Here is a 9,636-nt window from a genome sequence, read left to right as displayed (position 1 = left end):
CACCCCTGAAAAGGAACTTGGGCAGAAGTGACTCTTCCCACTTCACTACGTTCTGCCTATTAGTATTATTCAAACAGTGCCACTACAGTACAGTTACTGCTTTCTTGTATATTTGCAAGTACATTCATATCCAGAGTGGAACACGAGATTCTGACAGTGTTTGAGAAATTAAACTTGACCCTTGGATAAAAGGAAGTTTTAAATTACATACCAAGGAGCTGTAATAGTCTCTTTGATTTTATTTTTCTTAATTATATTTATCTCTCTGTGTGTGCGTTGGTGGGTGTGCACGTGCTACGGTGTACAGGTAGAGTCAGGGCTGCATGCAGACATCTGCTGTCTGCCTCCACTCCAGGGCTCATGGGAAGGAAACTCGGGAAGTTAGGATTGATGGCCAGGGCCTTTACCTGTGGCCTCATCTCCACGGCTCTGCTGTTTGCTTTAGGGGAAGAGACTCTTACTTGTTTCCATGATATTTCTTCTCAAAGTCTGCAGCTGGCTTTTCAGTTTGCTGTGCATAAACTGATTTCTGATTCATTCATTCATTTACTCATTCATTCAGCCTTTTCCATCCCTCCCTCCTCCCTCCCTCCCTCCCTCCCTCCCTTCCTCCCTCCTTCCCTCCCTCCCTCTTTCTTTCTTTCTTTGATCCAAGGTCTCTGTTATGTTGTTGTGCTGTCCTGGAGCTTGACTTGGACTGTACTCCAGTTTACAGAGATCCACCAGTTTCTGCCTTGTGAATGCTGGGATTAAAGGCTTGCACCACCATGCCTGGCACCTTATTTCTTAAGAGCAAACTGGCTTCTCAGAGAAGAAAATGAAAAGCCCTATCAAACATTTTCAAATGATCAAGTCAGGAAGATAGAACTGCTGGGAGGAGAGGAGCTCATGGGTAGTGAACCTGGACACCTTAGCTAGTTTGGGAGAGGTAGCAGAAGGGTTGACTTAATTTTTGTAAGTTTGAAGAACTAAGAAGGAAAAATTTGGGCTCTGGAGGAAGGGAGGAGGCAGGGGCCTGAGACTAGGCCCCCTGAAGGGCTGTACTGTAGGAGGAAGGGTAAGCACAATGAACCAGTCAACCCAGGTGACAGCTATGCATTGAGGATTCTCATTAGAACTAGGAAATCTTAGACCTTGAACTTGGATTTAAGGAGATCTGTGATTCTAAGGTTCTCAAATGCCCTGAATCTTGGGAGAAAATATCCTCCTTATAAACCACAAACTTTATCTATGAATTATTTTAAAATTCAACATCCAACAAATAATGAGAAGTAATTGGGTCTACCAAGAAACCAGCAATATAAACAGGCTTGCAGTTGGAACTGGAAAACAAGACAAACAATAACAACAAGAAAACATTGAGAGTTTGTAGGATGACGTGTTAATATTTGTTTGCTTAACACAAACTTAGACATGCCAAGGAAGAGAGAATCTCAATTAAGTCATTTCCTCCATCACATTGGCCTGTGGCCATGTCTGTGGGAGCATTTTATTGGTTGATACTTGTTGTGGCAGGGCCAACCTGGTGTGAGAGGCATTGTCCCTAGGTCTGGGCTGTATAGGAAAGGTAGCTGAGAAGGCCACAGGAAGCAAGCCAGTGAGCAGAGTTCCACTGTGGTCTCTGACTCAGTTCCTGCCTTGAGTTCCTGCCGCGTTTCCCAGGCATTGAAATCTCTTGGTGCCTCAGCTTTTTATCCCTCACAGGTAAGGCACTTAGAAGTGATGGCAGCAAGTTCAAATTGGTGAGAGGAATTCAATGTTGTTGAATCCATGTATGACCTCCGTTTCCACTCACCCGTGTGCTTTGTACATGGGTCAATGGAGCAAACTGGCTGCTAGGGAAACAGCCTGGCTGACCTCACAGGACAAGTCATCCTATCAGCGGGTTAGTCAGGGCCTTCTCTGCCACGGTTGATATTTGACAGACATCTCATGAGACACAAATGTCCTCCCATTTTGCACTCAGTCTGAGAGGCACATTTATATACTTCTCATATCTCCTGTCACCAGCTTTCTGACTGTGGCCTTTCATTGTCTCTGACAATCAGGCTAACTTGTCAGCCACTGTCCGTGGAACACTGGAGTGCCATCCCTTGGCTTTACCTATGGAAAGTATAAACTCTGAAGCACTGGTCCAAGGAGGTCTACTCTCTGAGATTTGTTTTATCTTGTCTTTCAAAGGCATTTCACATTTGTCATTTGATCCTTACTGAAGCACCTTGTGGAGAGCCATATGCACCACAGGTCTGGACTCAGGCTTGCTTGGTTAAGAAGGGATTGGATCCTCCATGTGATGGCGAGTGTAGACTGAGGAAGAGGAAGCAGCTCAAGAGGAGCCACTAAAGATAATGAAGCCACACTTGCTCTTGTGGCTTCCATGCCTCCAAGACCTGCTGTTACAGATCCTGAACATGCCATTTCTTCTCTGCATGCCCAGAGGATGAAATAATATTCAGTTCATGCTGTGTAGTTAAGGCTTCCTGGGTGCAATCCCCAAATTGTGAATTAATACCATGTGGCTCCCAGTAGCACATTCATATTTCTTTTTAAAATTTAATAGTTAGTTATTTTATAAAGATTAAAATTTATTTATTTACTTTTTGTTTATTTTATATATGCGGGTCCTAGGTCACAGGGCAGCATGCACTGCAGTCTGGATCTGAGGTCCTTTCTCACTCAAAATAGCTTCAAGGGCTAACCAGGAAATGGGTCAAAGATGGGGTCTATTGTTTCCAAACTGAGGGTTCCTAGGAACATACCTTAATGGTAAGAGTACCGTGTGAGGTACCACTTACCCATCACACAGACACTTTGAAATACACCTCAAAACACTGGGCCCCTAAACAGCCACCAACTGGCTGCCTTCTGAATATTGATTTTACCTCCTTCATGGTTATAAATATGAGTTCTCTCACATGAACAAAATGTTTACTATTTCCTGTCCACCAGGTTTTCTAGGGTCCCTGGTGGTATGTTAAAATGAATGATACAGCCAGAATGTTGATACAATCTTAAAGGAAGATAGATTCCTGGAAAGAGAGTATAGCTACATTTGCTTCTAGTGCTCTTTGCAAACTGATATAAAGAAAAACATGCCATCTTTCACATCAGGAACTAGACACCAAGTGTTCAGAGGTCTGCTGCCGTGCTGTAATATAAGGTTGCCTTGGAGGCTTCATGGTACGATGCTGTCCCTAGAACTGAACCAAACCAAGCAACCAAGCAACCAAAAGACTTCAAAGGCTAATGCTTGAAAAACACCAGTGCTCCACAAAACTTACCAAAAAGTAAAGAAGACTTCATTTTAAGTAATGCCATTTATGTAGCACATTGCTGGGGATAGAACCCAGGGTGTCACACATGCTAGGCAAGACCAGCTTTACCGCGGAGCTGGAACCCTAACCACCATCATTTCAAGTAGTTTGATGCCTCAGTCTGCTATCCACCATTAAACTTTTAAAAACAACCACCTCCTCCTCCTCCTCCTCCTCCTCCTCCTCCTCCTCCTCCTCCTCCTCCTCCTCCTCCTCCTCCTCCTCCTCTTCCTCTTCCTTCTCTTCCTCTTCTGCACATGTCCAGGTCTGTGCTTTGTCTCAAAATGCTCTTTTCTCACCCAGTCTTCTCCCACTGGTCTTTTGACACTTGTCCTATGTTTCTATGTAAACTGCTTGCCCCTTTCTGGAATCTATAATTGTCCTCTTATCTGGATTCTTGTAGCAAGCTTGAGCCTTTCCATATGGACAACCAGAATAACAGCACTTTACCTCTTAGGCTTGTTTTAGTTTAAACAATCTAAACCCACCAAGTCACAGCCACAGCTAACAGACGTTTCCTGTTTCCTCTCTTCTTCCCTCCTTCCTCTCCTTACTGTACACTGTAGCTGTGTCCCCTCCATCCTCTTTCATCACCCCTTCCTCTTCTAGTTTGTGATGCTGGGGTTGGAACACAAAGCCAAGTGTGTATCCCACCACTGAGATAGACCTCTAGATCTGCGCTTTATGTTGTAGTTTTCGTTACAGTTTGAAATGTTTTTGTTTCGGCTGTATGCATGTAAGTACAGTTTAAAGGCATCGGATCTGTTGGAGTTGCAGATGGTTGTGAGATACAGAGTGGGAGCTGAGAATCAATCCCAGGTCCTTTGCAAGAATAGCAAATGCTCATAACTGCTGAGCTGTCTCTCTCGTCCCTGTTGGAGTTTTAAAGGTATATTCTCCCATTATAAATGCAAGAGTAGAATAGGGCTTATTAGAAGCCTAGAGTAAACTGAGTTACAGGCAGTGACTATAGACGATGTTATTACAGGAACTGCAATTGTCCCTCCCCTCCCCTAGATTTGGTTTGTGGAAATTCGTAAAAACCCAGTAGAAACAAAACCCATGGTCATAATTGCGTCTCCAAAAGTTCCACTGATAGCATCCTAGCTGCCTGTCACTCAATCTGACTCCGTGTAGTTCCTCTGGTGAAGTATTCTCTGTGCTCTTATTCTCTTTCCTTTTCTTATTTTGAGAGAGAACTTTAAATTTTACCAAGTAAGACCTCTTTCTTGCATTACTCTTGATTCTGCCCTGTTTTATGTGTGTGTGGCGTTTATGACATGAACTGTCTTCTGTTGTCAGTCTTAAGTTGTGCTATACAGGGTTCTCTAGAACTACACAGATAGAACATACACATACCATAAAAGAGGACTTACTCTACCGACTTACATTGTCAGTCCTGGATTGTCCAATAGTAGCTGGGTGCATGCTGGTGAGACCAAGCAGGTGACGGGTGCTCAGTGTCCAAAGATGGCTGCCTCAGTAGCTCCAGTGTGGCATTGAAGGCCTGAAGACTTCTAGACTGTTGCTGCTCAGTCCATGTTGGACAGCTCAAGAACCTAGGGTCTGATCTTCGCGGAGGATGGCAGCTACACCAACAGCAAGCAGCTTCATGGATGGAACCATCTAGAACGGAAGGCAGGCAGACAAGACTGTTTCCCCCCAACCCCGTCCTCTTTGTACCTGGATCACCCATCCATCATAAGATGCTGCCCACTCTGGGTGGGGGTGTCTTCTCCCCTCAGGTAATCCCTTCTGGAAATGCTCTCATGGGGCCCCTTTCTCTAGAGGGATGTCTCTTAGTTGATTCCAGAGCCAATCCAGTTGTCAATCAGAATTACCCATCACCTGTGAGGCAAATGCTTCAATCTTCCTTTATAAACAGCATTGTCTCTTAGCTTTGAGTTCCACTTTGCTCTATTCACTGAGACAAAATCTATGATGCTATAGGATCATCCTCTGACGTTGAGTGTGCTGTGAAATGCAGCACCTGCATGAAACGGACAAAGTATAACTGCAGACATACATGGCACTCCTTCATGTATGACACATGCAAACGATGGTCCCATAAGATGTCACTTGCGGCATCATAGCCATCTTGGTTTATATAAGTACACTTTGTACAGTGATGGAATTGCCTATTGATGCCATCTCGGAATGCGTCTCCCTAGTTAAGTCATGCATCAACATTTCTTTGATATTTGGATGAAAGCATTTTTCACATGTAAAACTGATGCTACAAGAAATATTATTGTGCGTGTTTCCTGATACAGGTCATATATATATATATATATATATATATATATATATATATATATATATATATTTATTTAAAATTATGTGCATGGGTGCTTTGACTATATGTGAATTTGGTCCATATGTATACCTGGTTTTGCAGAACCTAGAGAGTGTCCCCTAGAACTGGAGTTATGGATGGTTAAGAGCCATTATTTGGGTGCCGGAACTGGGTCTTCTGGAAGAGCAGCCAGTGCTCTTAACTGCTGAGCCATCTTTCCAGGCCCCACATTCGTTCTTATGGACTGCATGACTAGCAGTCGTTTTTGTATCTCCAGCTGTACTTCAGAGTGCTATGCTGCTTTCCCAAGTAGATATAGTACAATGTACATGTTCGCCAGCGTGACACTGAACCCTCATTGGATTCATGTCTGAGTTTGGTAGTCTGGTTTTAGTTATTCTGGGGGTGTGTCCAGTGGCTGTTAATAAGGCTGAACATTTTCTAATCTGCTTTAGGCCCCTTGGATATTCTTTGTGTGTGTGTGTGTGTGTGTGTGTGTGTGTGTGTGTGTGTGAGAGAGAGAGAGAGAGAGAGAGAGAGAGAGAGAGAGAGAGAGAGAGAGAATTGTATCTTAAAATCACTGTTCTTTATGCAACTGGATAGTTTGCTATTTTCTTACCAACTGTAGAATTCATCATATACTCTAACTGTGAGTCTTCTGTTGTGAACACGTATGTCTCAGGCAGTTTCTCTCATTCTGAGGTTTGTCTTTCCATTGTCTTTTGGTGAGCAAAAGTTTTAAATTTTATTTATTCATATGAATGAAACCACCAAGTTTAAGGCTGGATATTGTTGACTTTTGAGTAATGCACACATCTTTAGCCACCACCCAGTTGTAGGATCTTACTGTATACTCTGGGCTCCTCTACTGTTTTCCCATGTCCCAAGTGGGAAACATAGGGTGCTTTGCCCTCTCTGTGACTAACTGCTGCTTTCTTCAGTGAAGCCAAGTCAGGATCACGAACATTCCAGGTCCTGGCAAAGCTTGTTAGGTCGTTGATGGCCATGTACACTTCTTAAACCTTCGTACAAATCCCCAAATATGACCCCCCTTTGTTGGGACACTACTAAATAGCCTCTGTCCTGTCAGTACTGTTCCCAAAAAGGGGCTGCAGCCTCCCTCCACATGACTGTCCCTGATCATCCATTGCCTTGGCACTCAGTACTTCTGTCTTTGGAACTACTGATGCTCCGTGTCTGGAAGTCACTCTCCTACTGCCACCTTGGAGGAGGGCTTTAAGCAGATGGAAACCCAACCTAGATGTCCACCCTTCCTGTCTCTCCAGTAAGTTCCCTTTGGGTCTCTTAGCAGTCAGTTTTTCATGCTCTTCTCCTCAGGTAACCCCTGTTCCGATTTCTATCACTGGAGATTAGCTTTGTCTGTGATGGAACAAAAGACTTATTGAATCGCATGTGCTCTTTGTGTCCGGCTTCCTTCCCTCTCTGTCGGTCTTGCACCTCATGGTGTGTATTCACGGTTTGTTCTTTTCGTTGCTGTCAGCAGTTCACTGTGAGAATCAATTTATTCACAGATTGAAGGATGTTATGGGTAAAGCTGTCTAAAATATTTAGGTACAAATCTTCTTTCTAGATACCAATTTTCACCTCTAAGTACAGTGGGATTTCTCTAAGTACATATTTAAGAAACAAACAGACAAGACACGTGTGAAAGGGTGGGGCCATTTCGTAGCCACCCGACACATGCTTTGGTTTTCATCCTTTAGGAATGGCTGGGATTACTACTCCTTTTCTTCTATTTTTACTTTAATCACTCTAGTGGGTGGGGTGTCACAATGAGATTTATTGTCAGTACCTATATGTTTTCTTTTTTTTTTTTTTTTTACTCTTGTGGTACCTGGCACCATTTTTTTTTAATTAGCTTCTCAATCATCATCTGGAAAGAAAACATTCTGAGCAACATCATTAAAAACAGCTCTGATAAAGCACGGTCACTACTACGTATCATAAAGCAAGTACAAGCTATTTTACATCCACAGAGGTATGATACAGTACTGTCCTACATCTATAATACTAGAGGATACAATTTAAAAGGCATTATTTGAGACTTGATTCTACTTTTCCAACAGAGGGCCCAAAGGATGGTGTGACACAGCTTTGTAAAGAAACATACTCTAGACAGGATTTCCTTTCACTAGTGGCACAGTTCTAAGGATTCATTCTCTCCATGAATGTCAGCTAAAACCGTTATTAAAAAAATAAAATATCCCTAAAACAAAACCGTATAACCACCGGATTCACATGAAGATGACCTAGTGGAGACAAGCTGGACCTCACCTTACCAACAAGCTATCAAATCTGTTATGTTTAAACAGTGAGACCTCCAAGGAAGGAGATGCCAAGTAGTGCTTCAAAGCTTCGGACCACAATCAAACACAGCATCATTTTCAAGAGAAGCAGAAGCTCATCTGAATATGCTCAAGGATGCTGACATCAACATTTAATCATCTCCTCACTCATCCAGGAAGAAGGGGAGATCAGTTACTACTGTACTTTATTGTGTTCAACCAAATCACCATGTTACAAAAATAGCAAGCTGCCATAATAAAAAATAAGGCTCCTCTATCCAGCACTGGATAGCATCATTTTACTTTCAAGCCTAGAAATTGCACACTTGTATATAAACCAACCGAAGATGAGGATTGAGAGTTCATCTTGGTGGATTTTTCCTTTGATGAATATGAAGTGTCCTTCCTTATCTTTTTTGATGACTTTTAATTGAAAATTGATTTTATTTGATATTAGAATGGCTACTCCAGCTTGCTTCTTCTGACCATTTGCTTGGAAAGTTGTTTTCCAGCCTTTCACTCTGAGGTAGTGTCTGTCTTTGTCTCTGAGGTGTGTTTCCTGTAGGCCGCAGAATGCAGGGTCCTCATTGCGTATCCAGTTTGTTAATCTATGTCTTTTTATTGGGGAGTTGAGGCCATTGATGTTGAGAGATATTAAGGAATAGTGATTATTGCTTCCTGTTATATTCATATTTGGATGTGAGGTTATGTTTGTGTGCTTTTCTTCTCTTTGTTTTGTTGCCAAGATGATTAGTTTCTTGCTTCTTCTAGGGTATAGCTTGCCTCCTTATGTTGGGCTTTACCCTTTATTATCCTTTGTAGTGCTGGATTTGTAGAGAGATATTGTGTAAATTTGGTTTTGTCATGGAATATCTTGGTTTCTCCATCTATGTTAATTGAGAGTTTTGCAGGATACAGTAACCTGGGCTGGCATTTGTGTTCTCTTAGGGTCTGTATGACATCAGTCCAGGATCTTCTGGCCTTCATAGTTTCTGGCGAAAAGTCTGGTGTGATTCTGATATGTCTGCCTTTATATGTTACTTGACCTTTTTCCCTTACTGCTTTTAATATTCTTTCTTTATTTTGTGCGTTTGGTGTTTTGACTATTATGTGACGGGAGGTGTTTCTTTTCTGGTCCAATCTATTTGGAGTTCTGTAGGCTTCTTGTATGCCTATGGGTATCTCTTTTTTTAGGTTAGGGAAGTTTTCTTCTATGATTTTGTTGAAGATATTTACTGGTCCTTTGAGCTGGGAGTCTTCACTCTCTTCTATACCTATTATCCTTAGGTTTGATCTTCTCATTGAGTCCTGGATTTCCTGTATGTTTTGGACCAGTAGCTTTTTCTGCTTTACATTATCTTTGACAGTTGAGTCAATGATTTCTATGGAATCTTCTGCTCCCGAGATTCTCTCTTCCATCTCTTGTATTCTGTTGGTGAAGCTTGTATCTACAGCTCCTTGTCTTTTCTTTTGATTTTCTATGTCCAGGGTTGTTTCCATGTGTTCTTTCTTGATTGCTTCTATTTCCATTTTTAATTCCTTCAACTGTTTGATTGTGTTTTCCTGGAATTCTTTCAGGGATTTTTGTGTCTCCTCTCTATGGGTTTCTACTTGTTTATTTATGTTTTCCTGGAATTCTTTCAGGCATTTTTGCGATTCCTCTCTGTAGGCTTCTACTTGTTCTCTAAGGGAGTTCTCCACGTCTTTCTTGAAGTCCTCC

Source organism: Rattus norvegicus, chromosome 2 (genome assembly GCF_021556685.1).
Source record: "Rattus norvegicus strain SHRSP/BbbUtx chromosome 2, alternate assembly SHRSP_T2T, whole genome shotgun sequence".
NCBI classification, from domain to species: domain Eukaryota; kingdom Metazoa; phylum Chordata; class Mammalia; order Rodentia; family Muridae; genus Rattus; species Rattus norvegicus.
This window is presented reverse-complemented; position numbering follows the sequence as displayed.